This window comes from Eumetopias jubatus, unplaced genomic scaffold, assembly GCF_037043125.1.
Source record: "Eumetopias jubatus isolate StellerSeaLion01/CBP00866 unplaced genomic scaffold, mEumJub1_p1.0 scaffold_3, whole genome shotgun sequence".
Taxonomy (NCBI): domain Eukaryota; kingdom Metazoa; phylum Chordata; class Mammalia; order Carnivora; family Otariidae; genus Eumetopias; species Eumetopias jubatus.
Window position 1 is genome coordinate 174,937,781 of NW_028274809.1, and position 25,237 is coordinate 174,963,017.

Below are 25,237 nucleotides of genomic sequence, written 5' to 3' on the forward strand. Positions count from 1 at the left end.
TTCTTGACATTTCCAGGATTTATTTTTCACAAAGCATTTCATCAAAATATACCCATTTTCACTTACAATTTTTTTTCAACCTTGAAATATATTTTTTTTTACCTTAGGGTTCAGGTGATCTCCAATCCAGACAGATTTGGAATTGTGTATTGTTTCTATCATAAGTAAACTGAGACATCTCTGGGTTGTTTCATAAATTAGTACTCATTTAATTGACAAGTTATGTCCACAAAGCTCACTTATTTTTTTATGATTCCCTAAAGTATTTTGGCAAATGCCAATATTTTATAATTCAGCTTCAACTTTGCAAGGAAAGAGACAGAGAAAAAAAGAGTGAGAGTAAGAGGAACAGCAAAAGAGAAAGAAAATTCATTGCATTATTAGGCAAATAATCTTGGATATATTTCAAAACAAAGTTTATGTATATATATTACTTCTGAAAACTTAGAAAAACTTTTTTCTGGAAGATTATTGCTAATCCTTGTCAAGGAAAAAGAACTAAATCTTTAATAATATATATCACAAAGAGTAAACTTTAATAATGTGAATATATCTTTGATTACCATTCATTTATAACATTTAAAATAATAAATGAAGATAGTTTTTTTTCCTGCTTAGAAATAATACAAATTAACTTCAATTCCCTTGAACACAAGGAGGGATAATGTGTCCAGACTAGATGAAAATATAACCCACATGTAAGTAAACTGTAATACCACAAACTATACAAAGTTGCAATGAAATAGAAGTTATCTGGATGTGTGCTGTGATAATAAAACTAGTTAATAACTTAATATTTCATAAGATTTTTAACCAATGATATTTAAACAGAAACTTCTGGCATTGGTGCTCTTTTCCATATTTTGTTTCTGTTAATCTTTCACTAAACTTCTCTATAGGCTATTTCCAACAACTTCAAGTTTAGTCTTGAAATTAAAGAAGTCACAGGATGTGTTATAAGAAACAAGAAAGAAAAAGTTATGTTTCTAGGCCTTGGTATGGGATGGTGTATTTAAGGGCAAATTCTATGACAGTGGCCTATTCTGGGTTACCTAACCTGCCATCTTTTTAATCTCATGCCTTCCATCTCCTTTGGTCATGCACAACGCTGGCAACTTGGGCTATTCCAAAGGAGAAAAAAGGGCATAGTGTTTGAAATGTCTAGTTTTCAGCTTGAGCCTAATTCAACTGCAGTTTGGAAACTGATGGGTTTTAGAGGATGTCAGTGGACTGACTGAATTACACTTTTAGAACTATATTTTTACCAAAGTAAAGAAATGAAGGAAAACATATTATCTATATATCTTATTTGATAGATTCGAGCAATCCATAGTCTAGAAATTCTAAGAAACAAATATGTTCTCTTAATTTTTAAAACTCTTACACAGTTGTTATAAATTATGAGATACTGAAATCAGAACAAATAAACAAATCAATAAAAATTTTATATTAAACTTAGATTTCCAAAGTAATTTAGGCTCTTATAATCCAAACAGATCTCCCTAAATCTATGTGTATTCCCCTTTGCTCTCCAGTCCATCTTTTACAAGGTCATACTTTCTTTTTCAGTCAAGCATAAATCTTCTGTTTCTTTCTTTACTAAAATGGTTTTTTACCAATCTCCTGTAGTTTTCAGAAGACAATGTCACTGTGTAAGAGCTTTGTTGCCTCACCACGTTTGCCTGCTTCCTGTCTGGTTCTCCTACACCTACTGCAGACAGTTTCAGGAAGGTTTCAAATAAAATTATCTACAATATTTTCTCCTCTGCAAACAGCAGTTTCGCTCTCTTCTCTGGGCTGTCTCTGACGAAGCAGACTTTGGAGGAAGCCCCCTCATCACATAGGTATGTACAACTAAAATGTGTTAATACTATAGTTAATCATCACTCAGTGGGAACAAAAGCCAAGGGGTAAGTAATTCTTCCTGTCCAGTACTCTAGTACACAATTTTGAGGAACAGTCTCTATCCTACTTACAAAGTCTCAGGTGGGACTAATGCCCAGTTTTTCAGTGATGTTAATAAATACTCTAAGTAGCGCATCTAATACTACCTTTTCCTCATTCCCTCACTCTCTCAAGCCCCTCCCTTCTGTTTTTTTGAGGTTATTTTCCACAAAAAAAATCTGCATATAAGTCCTTTTTTCAGGCTCTACTTTTTGGGGAAATCCAGGCTAAGACTGTCATCTTAGGTAAATACACTGCGCAGAAAATTAATTGTGATTAGAAAGTATGAAATTTCAGATATGGAAAATTCTATCTGATGCCAAGGTCCAGGCTTTGGCCTTAGAAAAGTATACTGTGTGGATACAGAATGAGGGTCCAAATCACTGTGGCCACTAAGCACATGAAATACTAGGACACTGGCAGAGGTGGCCAACATTCTACTGAGCCATCTTTTAATATCTACACCAAAATAAATAAACAGCAAAGCCCTTCAAAAATAGTCTCCTTTGGGGTGCCTGGGTGGCTCAGTCGTTAAGCCTCTGCCTTCGGCTCAGGTCATGGTCCCGGGGTCCTGGGATCCAGCCCCGCATCAGGCTCCCTGCTCGGTGGGAAGCCTGCTTCTCCCTCTTCCACTCCCCCTGCTTGTGTTCCTGTTCTCGCTGTCTCTCTCTCTGTCAAATAAATAAATAAAAATCTTTTTAAAAAATGGTTTCCTTGTTTTCCAAAGTACTAATGGGAAAATTTTACAAATTTCCCTAAAATTCTATGTGGTATTAGGTCTCCTCTGTTATCCATTTCTTGAATTAATCTCTTTCCTGGATATATATGTTAAGCTACAAAAGGCCCAACAGCCCTAACATTAACAAAAACAAAGAGTATAACCAACAAGAATAATAATAGCCTCATTTATAATATCACCTAACCTCATAGTCATACAGGCTAGAAAATAAAATACTCATCATACATGTCTGCGGTTTTCAAAACTTAGGCTCTTAGGGGGAAATGTAACTTGGTAAATACTTCAGGCATTAATGAAATATTTGAGAAAATAAACAAAACAACACAAAACCATGATCATGAAAAAAATAACCACTCTGATGCACATTTCTTATATAAGGACAATATTCCCATTGCTAAGAGGAAGAAATAAAAGATGGTAAATAAGTAAGAAATGAAGTTATTAGGTTCCATGATTAGGGGAATTCTGCTCACTGGAGCCAGCAGCACCTCAGACTATATGGATGCAGAGTAAGTCTAGGGAGATAAAAATGTGATGAAGCTCTAGGAAAACACAGAGTGTATTTGAATTGATGGAAATTTTGTCTCTGCCACCAGGAGAAACAGAGATCTATAAGATATTAAAATGAGTTATGGAAAATCACAATTAGAATTAGTTTTTGCACCATCAGAGTGTGGACTGAGAGTTAAAGCTGATGGAACTTTAGGGAACTGAAATTTGCAAATACTGTGCCAGGTAAGTAGCATGTATTGCACTGTATGATAATTTTACTTATTATAGAATGTGAAGACAAAAATTGTAATGAGATGGAATTTTAGTTGCTGAACTAGAATCAAAAATAAAAAATAACTTTAATCTTCCTAGTTTTGCTTAAGTAATGGCTTACTGAAAAAATCTTATGCAAACTCAATTGTGTGAATATAGTTCACTGATAGTATTATTATAGAAGTTCTTCCTAATTTCATTTCTGTATGCTAACCCTAAAACTGCAAGTTAAATTCAACTTGTCAAAGCCTGAAGCCATATTTTGAGGTAGATATGTACTTTTGTCAACTTCAAATTATTTCACTTGTATTATTTTTCTCAAACAGATCTTTTTTCAATTCTTATATTCTGATAAAATTTGGATAGGAATTCTATACTTGTGAACCAAAAGGTTTGATACAGAGATTATATTTAAGTAGATTTTATCCACAGAAAGATCAAATGTAGATATTTGCCAATACCATATTTTAATAAAGATTTAAAGTAAAAATATTTTATGCCACTATTTTTAACATGGGTGAATTAATCTAGAGATTCAATGGATTATAAATTATTGATAAACAACTAATGAAAAACGTCAGAAAACAATTTCAATTATTTTTTACTCCTTTGTGAAATCGTGAAGGTTGAAAAATAGAACAGAATTCTTTTTCTTTTTAGGATGATGATTATTTTATTTTAATTTTTTCTAACTTTTTATTTAAATTCCATTTAGTTAACATGCAGTGTAATATTAGTTTCATGTGTACAATTTAGTGATTCAACATTCAAATACAACACTTGGTGCTCATCATACATGTCTGTATTTTATTTCCTTAATCCCTATTCCCTATTTTACTCATTCCTCACCCACCTCCCCTCTATAGCAGAATTCCTTAATATAAGTTTTTAATATGTTAGTATTAAAAAGATTAAGTCTAAGTTATTTTCACTGATTAAACTAGATTTCCTAATTATTTTAAATATGGTTGTGGTAAGGGGTTGGAGTCAATTCATTTATTTTGGATATACTAAATCATCACATGCCCTACATGTTCCTTTTGTTTTTCTTCTGATATTGCAATCAAATTCTATAGTCAATTACAACACAATTTCACTTAATATCAAAATTTTTTTTAAAAAACTGAGAAACACTCTGTGTAAAAAGTGCTTAAAATTCCTCTATTGATTTGTTTTTTTATTTCAGACATTTCACTGAAAATATGAATTATACTTATACACTTTAAAAAATTGTTCCTTATTACCAACTTAGACAATAATTTAATAGAATTATACCTTTTTAAAACAAGATTATTATATAATACAGTTTCTTACTTAATACAATTTGAATTATTCTGTCTGATTTAAGCACAATAAAAATTTTGTATAGTTGAGATTTACTGATAATTTGAGTTAAGAGAATCTGTAATAATTTTATCCAGTTTATTTATTCTCTAACCATTCTTCCTGCTTTTCAAGTCTATTTCATAAAGACTTTTTAATGCATTTCAAGTAAATAATTGAACATTTACCATGAAAAGACATGCTGTGAATTTATGCTTTCTTATTTAAAGCAATATGTTTATTGAGGTTTAGGCTTGGCTTTTCTTAAGAAGAAAATAATCTTTGGTTTATTAAAAATATTATTGACATTAAGAAGCAATTGTATTTTTTTTTCAGTTTCAAAAGTGAGAACATTTGACACCTAAGGATACCTTTTATTTTTTTAAGACCAGACATTCAACCTAGGGCATAGTGGTGGTAGCCATAGCAACAACAACCTTCAGACCTACTCCAATTTCTAAACCTAGATTATCTCAAACATCTACTATAAAGCCCTATCAGAAGGAAAGCCATAACCATTGTGGGGCATAAAAGCTTTTCAAATCATCTCTACTGTCCTGACAGGATACCTGGATTCAAGAAAATTGCAAAGCATATGAAAAGGCAAAGAAAGACCCACTCTGAAGAGATGAGGCAATCATCAGAACCATACTTAATTATGACAAAGTTATAGTAATTGTGTAACAAAAACTATAAAATTATTATTAATATTGTATTACTATTATTAATATTGTGTTAAATGCTCTATTGGAAAAGGTGGCTCAATATGCAAACTTAAATGGACAATTACACCAGACAGATAGAAATTGTATGAAACAATGAAATGGAAATGCTAAAAATAGTATACAAAGTATTGAAACAAGAAATGCTTTTGATGTATTCTAAGCACAGTTGAGGAAAGTTTCAGTGAACTTGAAGATAAGTCAATATAAATTATTCAAACAGAAATACAAAGAGAAAAGTGAATGAAAAAATACAACAAGAGATTATCCAAAAGTCGTGGGGTATTATCAATTTATCTACTATATGTACACTTTGAATTTGAAGAGAAGGAGAGAATGGGATACACGAGACATTTGAGAAAACGATGGCTACAAATTTCTTAAAATTAATGACATATATAACACCACAAATCCAAAGAGATCAGAGAACCCCAATAGAATGGTTTTACTGACCAGGACATCCATGCATTGGAATATTGTTCAGAAATTTAAAAAACAAAGGAGCATACTAATAATTGTTGCAATAGCAGGTATGAATAATAAATGCATTTTTCTTTTTTTTTAAAGATTTTATTTATTTATTTGACAGAAAGAGAGAGAGCACAAGCAGAGGGAGCAGCAGAAGGAGAAAGAGAAACAGGCTCTCCGCTGGGCAGGGAGCCCTACATGGGGCTCAATCCCAGGACCCTAGAATCATGATCCCAGCCAAAGGCAGATGCTTAACCGACTGAGCCACCCAGGCACCCCATAAATGCATTTTTTCTAAGTGAAAATTTCTAAGATATTTATAAGTGGTTCTCCTAGACCCAAAGGCTAAAACTACATGCTTCCTTCATGTAAAACTCTGGTAAAGGCAAAACTATAGGGGCTAAAAAAAAGATTCGTTCTTCTCAGGATTTGGGGGAGAAGGGAGATAGTTTTAATATAAATGTGTACTATGAGACAATTTTCTGGATAATATTACATTTTGTGTGGAATCATAGTTGTGTATAAACAACTATTTGTATTTTTTTGAAAACCATAGAACTGTACACCACAAAATACAAGTTTTACTGAGTGGAAAAATTTTTTAAATCTACCAGGTTGTTGGAGGGGGGGAAGGAAATGTAGACTGTGATAAATGAATCTAACTGCATTATAAATTAATCACAAAACCACACTGAAAGGGATAGGGAAGACAGGAACTGACCTGGATAAATATGAGCCTAAAGACAAAAAGAATTTTACAAACACATTGTACTTTATGCAAGATTATGCTAAACAAACAAATAAATAAAAAGTGGTAAGAATCAACCTGAAAGAGTCAAAAATGTGAATCCATAAATGTACAAATAAATAACTTAATAAATAAAATACACAGGGAAGTGACAACTCTTTTTTACAGAAGAATTTTGATTCATAGATGTAAAAGAAATTAGAACACCACTATTAGAATAACCCAGGAATAATTGCTACAGGCATTGATGGATGATCAATTTAGAATGTGAATGTTTAAACAGAAACAAAGTATTTACATAGTGTTAAAATACCTCCTCAACTACATTTGATAAGTTCCAAGGGAAAAAAATAGTAAGTTTATATTGTGGCAGATACCACATTAAGCAAATGAGCAAGGTTACTATCACTCCTAACATACAGAGCCATAATGTATCCCCTAACATGAGGCAATGAGGTAACACAACCTCTATAAGTATCCTTCTTAATAATGTATAGCTTCAATTTAATAATGAGTAAGTCATCAAAAAAAAAAAAAAACAAATTGAAGGGCATTCTATGTAACTGGCTGGTATATTTCAAAAGTTTCAAAGTATTGTAAGATAAGAGAAGATTAAAGGTTGTCAAAACTGTATTCTGGCTCAGGATCATAAATACAACTTATAGTTATATGGTTTAAGGGAAATGGTACTTTGAACTTAAATACCCAGAGTACATCTGTCCCTACTCCAAAAGAAACAGCTCTATTATGTGTGGTTAAGAAATCTGATTACTGGGGTGCCCGGGAGGCTCAGTTAGTTGAGCCTCTGCCTTTGGCTCAGGTCATGATCTTGGGGTCCTGGGATTGAACCCCATGTTGGGGGTCCCTGCTCAGCAGGGAGTCTGCTTCTCCCTCTCCCTCTGCCCCCCATCCCCACCACTCATGCATGCTCACACTCCCCCTCTCTTTCTCTCAAATAAAATCTTAAAAAAAAAGAAAGAAATCTGATTACTGATAATATGGCAGACACTCTGTATCTTAAGAAAAAGAATAAACAAATAATAACACTTCAAAGGCCCAACACTTCCTACAGGATAGTTAAGAAATAGCAATATAAAATTTCATACTCTGTAAGGAATTCACCTAAATTCAATTAAGAAAAATAGCTATGCATATTTTTAATATCAATTAAGGAAATTTAATCCACACCTAAAATCTTTCCTGTAAATAAAGCTGTGATGTAGTTGACCTCAACAATGGATTCTACTAACTATTTAAGAAAAAAATAATACCAGTTCTGCAAAATTCTTCCTGAAAATAGATGGGGTAGAACTAATTCCTAAATCTTTCTATGAAAGTAATATTACCCTGACAGAGTACACATCATGGGCAAAAAGACATCATCAAGAAAATCAAACAAAAACTACAGCTAAATATTTCTGGTGATCATAATATGAATTAAAATATTGTTTATAATATACAGAATCTGCAATAAACCAAATGTCTAACACTTGATGAATGGATAAAAAGACTGTGGTTTCTCCATTCAACGGCATAGTACCCAGCAATAAAAAAGAATGAACTCCTTATACATGGATGAATCTCAAAAGCATTAGGATAAGTGAAATAACTTAGATTTGAAAGATTCCAAGTCATTTAATTGGATTTTTATGACATTCTGGGAAAGGCAAGACTCTTATGTCAGATGTGAGGGGGCAGAATTAGGAGAGATATGACTGCAAAGAAGCAGGAGCAGACACTTCAACTTGATGGAAATGGTCTAATTATAGTGATGTATAATTGTAATGATGGTTGCATGACTATATAAATATTTTAAAACTTTTTAAATTTGGGGAGCTTGGGTGGCTCACTCAGTTAAGCGTCCAGCTCTTGATTTCTTGATTTCGGCTGGGGTGGTGATCTCAGTGTCATGGGATCCAGCCCTGCATTGGGCTCTGCACTGGGCGAGGTGCCTGCTTGGGATTCTCTTTCCCTCTCCCTCTGTCCTCCAACCCCCTCCACACAGGCATGCGTGCACCCATGTGTTCTCCCTCAAAAATAAAAAATAAAACTTTTTAAATTGTACAAATATAATTAATAAATTTTTACATTTTTATTATATGAAATAGATAATTTTAAAAGAATATGTGTTAAGGAGTTTGCTTGATAAAGCCTTTAATTTTATATGTAATCTGACTTGGGAAGACGTGAATCTGAGCATTCTAAGTTAAACATAGCATCAAAGATAAAGCAACTAGGTTAGCAGTTTCTCCATTTCCCCAGACCCAATGTTATACCAGTCTGACATTCTAATACCTGGTCAGAATAGTTTCTCAGAAAAAATAGTGGAGGGTTTTGTATTTTATTCATGGAAAAAGATGTTTGGCTATTCTTAGCCAAATAAATAATGCTGAATGTTATGTCCAAGGAATGAAACAAGTGGTTTTCCAAGAGACAGTAACAAAGGTTAGGAAAAGCTGATGCAAGTTTATGGAGGGAAGGACCAGTGACTAAGTGAGTTTGAACATTATAGCTACTATATATTAGTATGTATAATGAACGTAATATAATCTAACTCTTTTGTAATTTTCCGGAAAGCAGATTAGTTAATTTATGCCCACAAGATGCCAAAGAAAAGTCTATAGTAAACAGATACAATTCTCGCTGTGCTTTGGAATTCTTCCACATTTTATCATTTCAAATATGTTTTTTTAACATTTTAATTATATGAAATTGAAAAAAAAACTATTGAAATTTGATTTTGCTATGTGGAAGAACAGTTCAAATTCTTCAAGAAGAAAAAAAGCAACTATAAACTCTGAGCTGAAACTCATTGCGTATTTTGATTTTTCTCCCAATGCAAGTGGTAATTCCTTCTGCCTTCCCCACATAACAATTAGTGTCATTATCCACTGTTTTATCATAATACTATGTATACCAACCTGTAAATTATCATCCAAACCCCAAAACTGCACAGTGGCTGACTATGGTAAAGTGTAATTTATTGATTACAATTTCCAGTTTTCATATCCTACTGATGAATACAGGATGAATTCTCATCCTACTGATGAATGTAGTCCTTTGCTCCACTAAGATGTCAAATCCTGCAGGATATCATGTTGAGCTAGAAAGATCTAAGAATGGAGATGATTTGAATGAATATAGCATTGTAATTCTCATACATTTTTCCTTGCCAATACTGTGTATGAAGATTTAGAGATAAAAAAAATAGAGAAAAACTGTTTGTCAATTTTAATAAGGACAAGACTAAATGTACTATTAATATCACACTGTCATAATGAAAAATCCTCAGTCTAAGATCTGAACACTGAGAAATCTAAAAGTCATATATGGTTTCCTTTAATTGTGCATTTAAGGCTACAAATATATAAGAAATAATAATCTTCATAAATCAAATAAGCCACATGCTAAGTGAATAAAGAATAATGCTGATAATATTACTTGTGCAAATGACTTAGATGTTAAGTTAAAGAGAATAGACAAAAAATGAAATTAAGAGCATTGTACTGTTCAATATGCAGAAGTTAAGTATAGTAAAAATGTAATAGTGCAAGGCATGGAATCCTCTGTTTTGCTCTCATAATAATAATAAAAATAGGGGTGACTGAGTGGCTCATTTGGTTAAGTGGCTGCCTTCGGTTCAGGTCATGATCCCAGCGTCCCAGGATCGAGTCCCACGTTGGGCTCCCTGCTCAGCCGGGAGTCTGCTTCTCCCTCTCCCTCTCGCTCTGCCTACTTGTGCTCTCTATCTCTCTGTCAAATAAATAAATAAAATCTTTAAGAAATAATAATAATAATAAAAATAAAATTGGTTTTCAGAAACCAATTTTTTTGCTGATGAGTTTAGAGAGGCAGTTATTTAGATACCACTACCCACAGCACAATAAAGTGGCTCAGATTTTTTTTTTTTTCAAATAAACAAAAAGCAACTTGAGAGTCCTATGTTAAGATTATCAGGCATTTGTGACAGCCCTGAGAAAGAAATTCTGGTTCTATACAAGCCTCTTGACCTTATTTATGAATAAGAAAATGAACAGCTGTATCTGTCCTACATTTCTCTCCCTCTTTCTCTCCACCACCCTATTTTACCGCCCTCATTAGCAGAAGATGGTTGCAACAGTGTCAGGCATCATGCCCTCACAATGCAATGTCTAAAAGTTGAAAGAGGGCATTTTTTAAATGTTCTTTTAAAATGTCAAATGTTATTCATGGAATATGTTGAAAGGCTATCTTACCTAGATTCTAAAAGCTATTGAGTGTCAAGTGTTTTGCTTTCAGAATATGAGCTAAAATTAAGTATTCATACATTTCAAAGAGCTAAGATATCCACAAAACCAGAACAACAACAAAATATCAGTCATCATTGAAAGATTTGTTTTTAAATCATTGATAGTGTTTCAGAAAGTGAATAAAAATGTTTTTTAAAAGATTTATTCATTTCAGAGAGAGAGCACAAGTGGGGGAGAAGCAGAGGGAAATGGAGAGAATCTCAAGCAGACTTCCAGCTGAGCATAGAGCCCAACATGGGGCTCAATCCCAGTACCTCGAGATCATGACCTGAGCAGAAATCAAGAGTCGGAGGCTTAACTGATGGAGCCACTCATGCATTTTTAAAATGTTTTATATAATTTTAAGTATAAGCAAGAAGAAAAATGTTTATAAACTAGTTTTCCTCAAATGGAAGCTTTGGTAAATACAAGATCCATTAAATGTTCCTGAAAAATAATTCCTTGCTCAATGAAGCTTGGGAAATATAATTCATAATCACTTATGTAGAACCCTTGGTAGCCCTGGTATAAAGAACTTTTTATGTTTTCAACCTATAGAAAGTGTGTGTATGTGTGTGTGTGTGTGTGTGTGCACAAAACTGTTAACAAAATGTTGCTTCAAATTATGAAATAATTTTCTGCTCTATTGAAGGATAACATTTCTACAAATCATTGAATTCAAATACGAAATTGTCTTATGATGATGATTTACTAGATACTGAATACATTCCACCTTCATTACATATTTGGTAGGTTGGTATTGAAAAAGATTATAGAAGACAATCATAACTGGATTGAAGATATGAACGTATATTAATAAATACCTTATTAAAATCATAAAACTTGATGGTAGAAAAACAGAAATAATCCAACATGAAGAATAAAAAGAAACAGTATTTCAAATAATAATACCCAGAGCCTCAAGGACATATTAAATGGCATTACAAGGTCAAAGTGCATGGAACTAGAATGACAGAAAGAGGATAGGACAAGAAAAAAAAAAAATACTTAAAAACTTTCATGCCTGAAAGTTTCCCAAAATCTTAGGAATTTGTAGATAAATGTTAAAAAACAAAATGAAACATGCAAATAAAACTGAAGGCCATACCCACACACCCTATAGTCAAAGTGTTTAAATTCAGAGATAAAAAGCAATTTGTGATAGCAGCAAAAGGAAAATGACATATAACATACAATGAAAAAACAATCCAATTAATGAGCCAATCAAAAATGATGGAGACAAGAAGAGTGCACATTTTTAAACTGGTGAAGAAAAAAAAAGATGTCAGCCCCAAATTCTAATTTCAGTGATAATATAAATCATGACTAAAGGCAAAATAAAGACATTTTTGATAGAAAGAGAACAAAAAGAATGTTGCCAGAAGAATTGAACTAAAAGAAAGCTGAAGAAAATTGCTCCAGCTGAAAGGGAAATGATCCCAGATGGCCTCCCAAGTTCCTATAACAGAACAAAGAGCATAAGAAATGGTAAACATATGTGTAAATCCAAAAACTTTTCTTTTTTGACACATTCTTCTTATTTTTTATAAAACATATAATTGATTAAGACTAAAATTATAGCACTGTCTTGGAGCTTTATTGTGTAAGCTTGTATTACTACATGTAATCATTATAATGTAAAGACAGATTCTAGTTTTACAAATTTTAAGATTGTAATATAAGCTGAATCAGAAGACAGAAAAAATGGAAAACTCTCCAAATAATTTTATGGAGTTTGCAACAAAAGTGTTCAAAAGTGAAATTATATTTAAAGTGTATCTTTTATAAACCACATAAAATTGGGCTTTGTTATTTATCCATTCTGAAAAACCTCTGCCTTTGATTATTGTATGTATGTAATAATGCATGCATATATATGTGTAATTTTTGATATGATTGGGTTACTATTTTAGCTTGTTTTCAAATTGTCTCCTCTGTTTTTTCTTTGTTGTTTCTCTGACCTCCTTTTGCAGTCTCTTTTCTCTGTTTGAATGTTTTCTTAAATAGATCTTTAGTTTGCATGTGTATTTTTGTAGTTACTCTGAGGTTTATAACATATCCTCAGGAGATCCCACATCTAAAGATATTCTGCACACCAAAATATAGTAAAATAAATCAAGTTATTTAATTTTGTTTCACATATATAATCATAGACAAAATGTGAGGGAGAAATGTATATCCCATAACAACATTCATTAAAATTATCTTTTTTTTCTCATCAACCTTCTATACACCACCGAATTTTTTTTATACTTCCTTTATTTATTTATTTTAAAAGATTTTATTTATTTACTTGGCAGAGAGAGAGTAAGAGAGCACAGCAGGGGGAGTGGCAGAGGGAGAAGGAGAAGCAGACTCCCTGCTGAGCAGGGAGCCCAATGTGAGGCTCCATCCCAGGACCCTGGGATCATGACCTGAGCCGAAGGCAGACGCTTAACCAACTGAGCCACCCAGGCAACTCCATAATTCTCTTTTATATACAAAACCAAAAAAATGCCCTCCAACTTTTTTACTTTTCCCTAACTTGCTTTTTACCTGTTATCTACCCCACCACTTCAGATTCTACCTCATAAAATCCTCAATTTTGCACTTAAAGGATCCTCCTAGAATTGGATTATAGTATATGAAGAAAAAAATGGGAAGAGTAGAAGCTGTTCTCCTTAGACTTAGATGACAAGGAAAGGGGATCACAACTATAAACAATCCTACATTAATTATTTTTGCATTCAGTTCTAATAAATATTTGTACATAGTATAGAATTATTTCAGATGTAACTAGTCTCAGTTTTTACCACCCACTTTTTATTCATATTTCTTATCACCCACTTTTAAGCTCTTTATCTTATTTTAATTAGTGTAGTAGAATAACATGATGCTAATGTCACCAGCTCTGGATTGAAAGTGTCTGAATTCAAATGCAATCTTTATCATTTATCAGGCATGTAACCTTGGGAAAGCTACTTAACCACTGTGTCTTTGTTTCTTAATCTATAAAATGAGGATAAGAATAGTAACTTACTCTTACAGCTGTCATATGCACTACATTAATGCATTAAAGTTCTTAGAAATGTGATTAACATTTACTATTCAGTAAATGATAGGTATTTCATTTAGTTTGAATCCATCTTTAAGGATATTTTTGTCAATAGTGCTTCGGGGGAGGTCTATTTCATAAGCCTTCGCATAAATAAAAATATGTTTTAGTTACTTTTACAAGTGAATAAGCAAAAATAAATTGAGGAATCACAAAACTGGCTCTCAAAACTGTAAACTAATCCCTCAAAATTTCATTTTTACTAGAATTTGGTATTGCAGCACAGTCTCAGATTAACCTGAATTTTATCTCTCTACATGTAACTTCATCTACCCGAATTTTTTTTATGGTTATAATCTAGTGGTATTTTTTAGAGTGTATCTATTTTATTGACCTTTTAATTACTATCGTTGCTTGAATTATAGTGGTGATCTGACACATAGTTTGCATACAGTTTTTATATGAGAAAGATTCAACGCAAGCACATTGTGAATTTAATTTTTTTTTCAGTTCTCCTTCAAAATACAAATTTTTCTATATGTTGGATTCTGTTTTCTGTTCTTTTACATCATTTTCTTTCTCATCATATTTGTCCCTTTGCACTTCGCTTCTGTATTCTGAGAATGCTATTCAAGTTTGCCTTCCATATTACCATATTACTGATTTGATTTTTCTGCGGAATCAGTTCTCTTCTATCCAAAGACTAGTTTTCTCAGTTCCAGTGTTTCCATTAATTACTAATATGCCTCAGTTCACTTGCAAGCCTTCCTCATCCCTCCTTCATTTTGCTTTCTTGGCTTATTATCTCTTTACAGAGGCAAAATTCTTTTATAGTGATCTGAATTATCACAGTCTCCTGAAATTTGATCCTGCATCTAACGATTGTGCTTTAGAGGTATCTGCTTCTTCTGATTCTCCTAGATTCATTTACTTTTCCCTTTTATGCATTACATTTTTTTCTTTTTTTGCATGATATCTTTCTAATTAACTTACTTCTAACATCATTACTAATTCTGTGAAATGGTGAGGTATGTCCAAGTGATTATACCCCAGTTCATTTTGAATTATGTAGTATATAATGCAGGACAATAATGTAAGGTCAGGATTACAAAAATTGACAAATGTGTTCAAGGTAGAAGATGCATGTGGAAAAGGAAAACTACTAAACTCTTTGTATCATAAAATTCATGTTGATGTGACTTGGGACACTTAAATCAGTGCAGGAGGAGAACTCAGATCAATGTTTGGTATATTACTTAAATCACATTTTCACCTTGACAGATTTGAATATCTCCTAGTTTGCTGTTTATTATATAGCTGTATCAACCACAGTTCCATTGACTTATGTCTTTTTCTATCGTTACTTCATGGGTCATTTTTATTCTATATAAGCAAAACATGTAGAAAATATTGATACACAGCTTCTACTGCTGTTTGAGTTACTGTTCTATAATTCTTATTTCATAGGCCACCAACTATCCCTTCCTCAAAATATTCCTATAATCACACACTGCAACTTTTACTACTATACATTTCCCTAATACAGTTTTAATCAATTTTGCATTAACTGAGTAAGTAATTTTCTTTTGTTATAAAAATATTTTTGTTATCAAATATTCTGGTAGCATTTGAGGTGGTAAAGAAAGTAGTTCTCTGCATCACAAAGTAATGAAGGAGGTCAGGTTTTCTACAGAGAAGGTAGACTCGATATCAGAGTCAGTGGACAGATGGTAGGAGAGGCATGAAGTACCATCTTATCTATTTAGTATGGTCTCTCTTTCATAGAGTAAAGCCTATGTATCACAAAAGCAAAGGCCTAGGTTGGTTTTATCTCAATCCCATTCCATCTGCTTTTTAATTAGTATCAATCCATCCCAGATTTTGGTACTAATTGCTTGATTTTTAGTTTCCAATGCTATTGAGAACATTTGCTTTTTTTGTATTTGCATAGACTTCTTTAAATAATGAGTCAGTAGTAGATGACTTAGATTCTGTTTTAAACTTGAGCAAGATGCTTCTAGATTTTAAAGGTTGGATAATGCAATGAAGTGGTACAAATTATTGATTAAAAATCCATGTCAAAGTCAAAGTGACTTCATCTTTCATTCTTCCAACTAATAGTTTAAATGCCTACCATCTGCGAGGTATGTTGTCATTTTTAATGATGGACCAAGAATCATAAATGTTTTCAGCTTCATGAGGTTTGATATTTATTGAAGAAGCAGACAACATATATTCACACAAAGATGAATTTAACTCTGATAAGTATAACAAAAGAGGGTGGTGGATGGTAGCATATTATAAGTGGTAGCAAATTATAGTTTGCCATCTCAGGGTAGAGACAATAAACTGACATCCAAAGGTTAAGCAGGAGCAAATTAACACATGGAGGCAATAAAATTACAAGTATTGATGGGCAAAGGTCTTGAGGTGCAATGGACCATGGTGTGCTGCTAGATGGAGAGTAAAGTGGATTAATACTTGGCAAGGAGAAGTATCTGTTAGAAATTAGAAATAATTCTGGCTATGTTAAATGTTTTATTCTTTATCTGAAGAGAAAACAGCATGACATGGCATAAGAAGAGATAATTAGGGGCGCCTGGGTGGCTCAGTCGTTAAGCGTCTGCCTTCAGCTCAGGTCATGATCCCAGGGTCCTGGGATCGAGCCCCACATGGGGCTCCCTCCTCGGCGGGAAGCCTGCTTCTCCCTCTCCCACTCCCCCTGCTTGTGTTCCCTCTCTCGCTGTCTCTCTCTCTGTCAAACAAATAAATAAAATCTTTAAAAAAAAGAGAGAGATAATTAAATTTAGTTCTTGATATGATTACATTGTCTAGAACTCCTCTTTCCAACAAATAGCCACTGTGCTGGCCAAGAAAGTTGCACTAATCATTTTCACCTGTTCAATAGCCATATGTGGTTTTTGGCTACCACATTGGACAGCATACATATATTTTCATCATTGCTGAAGGTTCTACTGGATAGTGCTGGTGTAGAGAATGTAATGTGAATTATATGGGAACCAGAAAGGGAATAGTTAACCCAGCAGCAAGGAATTTGTTGTCCAAGTAAGAGACAATAGGAACTGGTATGGGTATCAGTTTACTGGAGTTGCTGTAACAAAGTATCATTGACTGTGAGGCTTAAATAACAAAAATTTAATCTTTCATAATTTTGGAGGCTGGAAGTCTGAAATCAAGGTGTCCACAGGGCCATGCTCTCTCAGAAGGCTCTAGGTGAGAATCTATTTCATGCTTTTTTCTTAGCTTTCAGCATTGCCAGCAATCCTTGGCATTCTTTGGATTATGGATCCATCACTCCAATCTCTGCCTCTGTCATCACATGGCCTCCTGTCTAGGTGTTTCTGGGTCTTTGTTAAATTCAGAGTTTACCAATGCAGTATCTGATATGTAGATATATAGCACACTCAATGGCATGCCAAAGTTTTAGAAAACATACCCTGAGAGTGTGTAGGTACTATAGAGATCTTCCAAGTTTGATTTGATGTCCATCTATCTCTTGCCTTACAAATCTACATCTTCTACCCAGCTGGAAACAGGAATGTGAACTGCTAGAGCCATTTCAGGTTTGGGAAATAAACTTTCGTCTACAAAATGCAATCCATCTTCCACTTTTTTTTTATTTTATCAAACAGTTAAACTGGAATAACATATGTCTTATCTAGACATCACTTTTCACATGCATCCCTTATCAAATTCTGAAAATTTAATGTGGTGACTCAATGTGCATTCAGTTAAGAACTGGAAAACCACTTATAGCATATGAATTCTAATATATAGTGCAATGAGATAGATATGTTCCAGGAGATATTTTGGGTAGCCTGCCTTCTATTCAATAATCTGCCCAAGACATATCTATATATCTGAATAACACAAAACATAGCAAATAAAACAAAAGAAATAAACTTCTGAATACTCTCAATATTCCCAAATAATCTGGAGTGATATGAAGCAGAATAATGTTCTATTTCTTATGAAGACTTATCGCAATCAGTCCCTATTACTCATTTGCTCAACTCTTATTGAACAGATATTTATTAAGCAACAATTATGTGTCATGCACTGGTTTAGTCAGTGCATTCTTCACGGGCATATTGATCACAGGGACTTTCTTTTTTGTTTAACTCTCAGTGAATTTCATGGAAGTGTTTTGTATCCTACTGCAATGAGCAATTTACTTCTTTATTTCTAGGTAACATGCACTGTATGCTTCTGCAAATTTAGTTTATGTGCCTTGTCAATTATATTCATAGCATATTTAATCCTCACAATAGACCCATTTGATAAAGAATATTTTAATCATATTTAGAAATGAGCACACATATGTCCAAAAAGGCAACTGACTTTCTAAATACTGGTAAGAAGTAAAGCAGAGGTTAGATAAAGTACAGATTAATTTCATGCTCTTCATTCTTAAGTGCTCATGTAATATCTTAATGTTTTTGATCTGCTCTAATTTTGACTCTATCTTGGATATATACATTCTAACTTTTGTGACAGTCACTCCCCCATTTATGCTACTGTCTGATCCTTGCTTTAACCTTCAGGGCCAATCTGTCTGTGTTTGCTTGTTTTCAGACATTGGAAAGACTGCCCCCTTACTCCTCATGTGTCTTATTTTCTTTGATGCTCATTTCCATGGCCATTCTGCCATTATCCTATACAATTCTAATGAAAGCATTTGAAGGCATGATTTATACACATTTGGGTCTTGTGGATCATTTGTGACATTTGCCACAACAAAACAAGAAACGTCCCATCCTAATAAATATTATTTATCAAGGAAGACAACTGTTAAACTAAAAATAATGAAACAAATATGGCAATATTTAAAAAGACACATATATGAAAGAAAGTTTTAGAAGATACATCATCATACTTTCTCATTATTTAGTTCTACTCTCTGTACCACCTAATTTAGAACTTAATACTGCTTAGACTTATTTTCCTTTGTTTCATTGTTGTTACTCTTGTCTCCCTAAGCACGTTACAAATAATATGAGACCTTTAACTTAACTATAAACTTAAGATAGTGCTAAATATCTATGAAACATTCAATAAATATTTGTTGATTGATTATCACAATCAAGTGATAATAAAATAATATAGTTTATTCTTTAGAATCAATTTCACAACAGAAGAACATCATCAATAAATATTAAGGAAACATTCAGAAATGAAATAAATATTTTAAATGGGATCCATATTCTTAGATTTGAATTTCACATGGTAATAAAAACATTTCATGTTTTGTTAACTTATAACTATCAAATTTATAAAACAAATTATAAAGATGCACATGTTTAACAAACAAAAACTTTGGAAGCCATTAGTGTAGAAATTAAAATGCCTGCTTTTTAAAATCATTTAGAATTTTAGAAGAATACTTTTCATTTATAACAACGTGAAACTTTCATGAAAGTATAAGCCAAAAAGCAGCTGCTCTAATCAGAATCATCAAAATGCCATGGAATTTGTAAAAGAGGGGATTTATCAACAGTATGTGTCATGGTCTGTTTGAACACAGCTGCGGTTGGGATTTTCAAGCTGACCCCCATCTGGATACAACTCTGATGCCTTCTGAAGGATTCTCAACAGAGCCCAAATGACCAACAGAGTAGGTAGAAACAGAAGGACAGATGGTGAGGTAAGTGAACAAGACGATAATTTTCAATTATGAAGAAAAATCTTACTCCCTTGATTTCCTAAAAATATTCTAGCATTTGAAATTCATACCCAATAATAAAGAACTTGCTTGAAGTTTTGAGGAAAAGGGATCGATGTGTGAATCAAAGTTGTTGGAAAGTTGTTCTTTTTTATTTTTAGAGAGACTGTTCTAAGGCATTTTTCCTGACTTTACAATCTGATTTTAGAAACATACAGAATCATTAAGAAAATCCCCCTTCTTAGAAGTCCATTGTTTAGTCTCTGGTTCCAACTAGAATTTGGTTTTAAAATAGCTGACTAGACACATATCTTATTATCTTCAGGATAGTTTCCAATATAAAATACAAAATTAACTATTACATAATCATATATACATATAACATAAGAGAATTTCTCTTCTATGAATTACAGGAAATTAAAACATTATATTTCAGGGTTTTTGCTGATTATACAGTATAGGATTGTTTTTGTTAGTGGCAACTAGAATGACCTATAAAATTACTGGAGTTTTTATATATTATCAGCATAATTCAAAATATTGGAACTATTCAATTTAAAACACTTTAAAATTAAAACACTTTAAAACAATTTGAATCCCATTTTATAGATTATCCTATATAATTTATACTTTGAAAAATTTCAGAATTACTAAAATAAATGTCCTAAAGATGAAATTTTCTTTCTTATTTTTACACATTGTAAACCTGTTTATTTATGATGTAGTTTTATAGCATTCACTGAATTTATATACTTTAATACTTACATGACCTTTCAAGTCATCTGCATTGAAACAATGTATTTATATGAATTTGTAATAAGCTATAACTACTGATTTATTATTTTTATTTTTTTTTGAACTATCACTAGAACATACAAGGGTATGCATGTGTTTCCACAATATTAGTATTTCTCAAATAGTGACTGTTTTAGTACTTGCCACATATTTTCTGTTTTCAATAGTTTCAAACATTTACCTTTTGAGAAAGCAAAGAGAAAAATATCATCAGCTCATTCACAAGTTAAAACCAGAAATTAAATGTTTGGTAGAGCGTGGAATTTGAGACCTTTTAGCCACTCTTCTATCAGATTATTTAGATTACTCTCTTGGCATTGCTGAGTTTCTATTTCATTATTAATGCAACAATGGAACAAACCCTGTTTTAAAAACTTGGAATAGTGGATTTATATAATTACAAAGTACTTTGGAAATTGCTATTATTTTTGTTTGTATTATGATGTGATTGCAAATTAATGAGAGGTATGTTTTTAGAAAGCTTAAATAAACTTGAAACTGAAGACAATGTGAAAAGGAAAATTCTGAAACATACTGATCAACAAAGGACTTATGGCCCAAAGGCTGTCATAATCATCAAAGGCAATGTAAAGGTTTAATATAACATGGAATTAGATAAATGAAAGAAAGTCAGAGACACAGACCAACTAAAGAAAGATGAAAGAAAACAAAATACAGCAATGAGGTCTGTGTTAATTATTAAAACTTGGCATTTTACTATCTGGCTGTTAATGCAAAATAATATATATATTTTTTATTCTCTTATCAAAGAAAATATATAGATTAATTGCTATAGAAAACTCAGGTAAAAATGTATTATTTGAACATTGTATAGAAAAAAATCACTTGAATATAGGTTAAAGAGTCATATATGTAACTATCATGTTAAAAATCTGTATAAAATAAATTATACTCACTCATTTTTCTTGGTATTTATAACATATATCACTTGAACCCCATGCTATGTGAATTATTCCATTAACCTACCCCCCAAATTATTCTTATTAGAATTTTCTAAGTGAAAGAAATACACTACCTGAGTATTTTCCACATACTCAGGGTCTTTGTGTCTGCTACAGGGCAATCATTTTCCATTACTAGACACAATGCATACCCAGATCTGAGGCACTGAAAATCCCTTTAGAACATATATTCTGCTCACCACACACAGACTACCTTAATTTTCCACTAAGAATTTTTACTGACACTTAAACTCACTACCAAGTGCAAAAGCAAAATTAAACTACTTCCAGTCCCCTAAACACAATAGTATTTATCTTGCCTCCCTGCTTTTTCACAGCACATGCTCCATATCTACCTGGATGTTTCTCCCTTAACTGGTTCTCCTACTACTTCCAAAGTGAACTTTTTTTTTAAATTTTGGAAATTTTCTATCACCTTCCAGATCTGAGTTTCAAGTACTTATGTGCCACCTTAGAACTAAGAGCATCCTCTTCTACAATTCCTGTGCCTATAATCCACAGTTTTAGGGGGGAGCAAAGCCATATCCATTGTGTATACTCTTGATCTCAAGAACTTGGTTTAGAACTTGACAAATAGAAAGTACTTTACAAGTATTTGCTAAAAATGTATATGATTTCTTATAAAATATAAGGACAAATTTACTCAATATTGAATGTGGGAAAGTGTTTTGATTAAATAGAATTAAAATATTAAGTGAGATGGAAGAAGTGGTCATTTGATAAGCAAACAAATGCATGCTAGATGTTTCTGTTATCACTATTTATAGATTCTGTTTCTTTTTGTTTTTAGATCTATGTGTGTGTATGTGTGTGTATGTGTGTGTGTTTACTCAGCACACAAAAATCATTTGTTATATTTTAGAGTGCTAATGTAATTTGAGTAACTGTTTCATATTTGTTATTTCCTAGAAGTACCATTTTGCAACATTATTATAGAGTTGTATTTATATTATCTACAAGGTACATGTGAAACTCCTCTGATTAATCACTAATAGAAAAAAGATAAGAATGAATAAAAATAACAAAAGGGGATTATTATCTTTTAAAATGAGCAAAATTGAGGTACCTGGGTGGCTCAGTCAGTTAAGCGTCCAATTCTGGGTTTCGGCTCCAGTCATGATCTCATAGGTCATGAGAGAGTGAGCCCCCAGGGGGGGAGTCTGCTTGGAGATTCTCTCCCTCTGCCCCTCCCCCCACTCATGTGTGCTCACTCTTTTTCTCTCTAAAATAAATAAATAAGTCTTTAAAAAAATAAAATAAATAAGCAAAATCACCATTCTATTAAAATATACTCTATCACAAAATTTTTCATAATATTCTACATGAATACTAAGGATGTTTCTCTTAACACATGAACTTTCTACATAATATAACCCAGTATATTTACTGTTTCTATCACCAGAAATTATTGTCCAGATTCCCTCTTAAAAAGTTTCTCAGTTTGTAACTGAGTTTCTCAGTTTCTCCCATTCCCCATGCAAAAATAAATTAATCAAATCAGTGATCAGGAGAATACATGTGTTACCTGAGACCAAAAGTGCTTTTTTATTTTAATTTTCATTAGTTCTATATTTGCAAGTTCTTTGTTTAGGTGTGTAAACCTTCAAATACATTATTTGTATGTGTATATAATTCTATTATCTAACTATTACATTATCATCTATTGTGGGCAACATTATATCTGAACATCATGTAAGATTTGTTAAAATACCAAAGAAGAAAATATAATAGTAAATTTTTCTATTAATTGGGTGGATGGCCAATGAGTACTTAACTATTTAATTTAACAATACAGAAAAACTGAATTACTAAATGTGTATTAGGACATTAAAGTTCAGGGGCGCCTGGGTGGCTCAGCTGGTTAAGTGTCCGCCTTCAGCTCCAGTCTCATGATCCCAGGATCCTGGGATTGAGCCCCATGTTGGGCTCCCTGCTCAGGACAGAGCCTGCTTCTCCCTCCCTCTCTCCCCCTGCTTGTGCTCTGTCTCTCTCTCTCTCAAATGAATAAATAAAATCTTTTTTAAAAAAAAGGACATTGAAGTTCATATAAGTCCTTCCAAATTGATCTAGTTTATAGAAGTACAGTTAGAAAATGTATTATTATAGTTTAAAACATAGTAAATAACCACGTTTGTCATCCTACACTACAAAATTTCCCAATATATTATCATAATTGTCACTTTACATTGAATAAATACAGAGTCATATTAAATAACTGCCGGGAATGGCCAGCAATCCCTGTACGAATGGATGAAAGATGACTCCAAACTTTGCTGTGAAAGAGAGGAGAAGGCAAGGGGGTCAATGCTCAGAGATGAAGACCTTTTGCTCTTCTTTGTTCCCACTTTTATTTGGATAATCACAAATCCTTATCACTGTTTCTCAAGCACGTGATGTCCGAAAGAAGTCTTACTGAAACTGGCAGGATCTGTTTACCTGAACGATATGATATGCTAATCTGCGCGTTCTACTAAACATAGCCTAAGGGTCAATGCATACATCTCTTAGATCACAGGGTGCCATTTGGGCTACGAAAGCTTCAGGGAAGGTAACTACCCCCAGCATTCCTATGGCAGAGTGGTCATGAGGGCCCAGCTTCCAAAGGCCCAGGCCCTTCTCCGAAACCCTCCCACCCTCAGCTGCATCCGTGTTCCATTTTAGCAAGCCAGGTATTATGGCTGATTTCATGCTCCACATTAACCTCCAACAAATAACTTCCCCAATTTCAAACAGAAATTAGTAGCCGAGCAAACATTAAAATAGTATGCTTTCTGAGTTTAAATTACTTGTTCTTTCTACTATACAGTGCTACCTAAAATGTAGGTTATGTTATTTCAGGTTTGTAGTGGTCTGCAGAAGATGAGAAAAGGTTTTATTTCTGGCAATTGTGAGATAAAATTTTTACTGTTTCATTTATTAGTAGGAAGTTATTCTAGCCAGAAGTTATGATAAACATACAAGTTTTCTTCAATGTAGAATATATATGAGTAGCTAATTTCTGTCTTTTTTTTTTTTTTGCTAATTTCTTATTTGATATATTTTACAAAAAGAAAAAAAAAATCTGCTAAATACAAATATCATGGAATTGGCACTTGGTAATGGGTATAAGAAGAATTATGTTATTTTATCTATCAAAACTTCAAAAGAAATAAGTTTCAGAAAGGGATCACATTTTCCTATGAGTTACTGAAACTTGGTTTTTAATTTGATGAACCATGGCAGAAAATACTTGGATGTAAAAATATAATCACCTAACCCTTAGGGAACTTGCCAATTGTACCTTCCTTTTCAGAACTGTTCCAATAAATTAAACATATTTAAGTAATCTCAAGTTTATATAAATTTCATTCCAATGAAAAGAATAATAATGGATTCTGCTTAAATGTAGAACGTAGAAAGAATATAGTTATTCTCACTAAACAAACTTGGTGAATAGCAAAATGAAAAATCATTTACCTTGATTTGTTTTTAGTAATAAGTTTCTATACTTCATCCATTCTATTTCTATCCATCACCTCTTATTTATTGAAGGTCTGTTTTTCATCAGGAGTTATGCTACCTGGTGGGGATACAAAAAATGTTTAGGACACAACTCCTTTTCCTCTAGAAACTGAAAGTAAATGAGCAAAGAGGCAGAGGAATGGTTTTAAAACTGGATGGCCTGAAGGTTCAGGGTTCATAGTGTTTAAATTTTCAACGCATAGGTCATATTCCTCATCCTTTGTCTAATTCCTTGATCCCTCTCTTTCATGGCACTTATTTTAA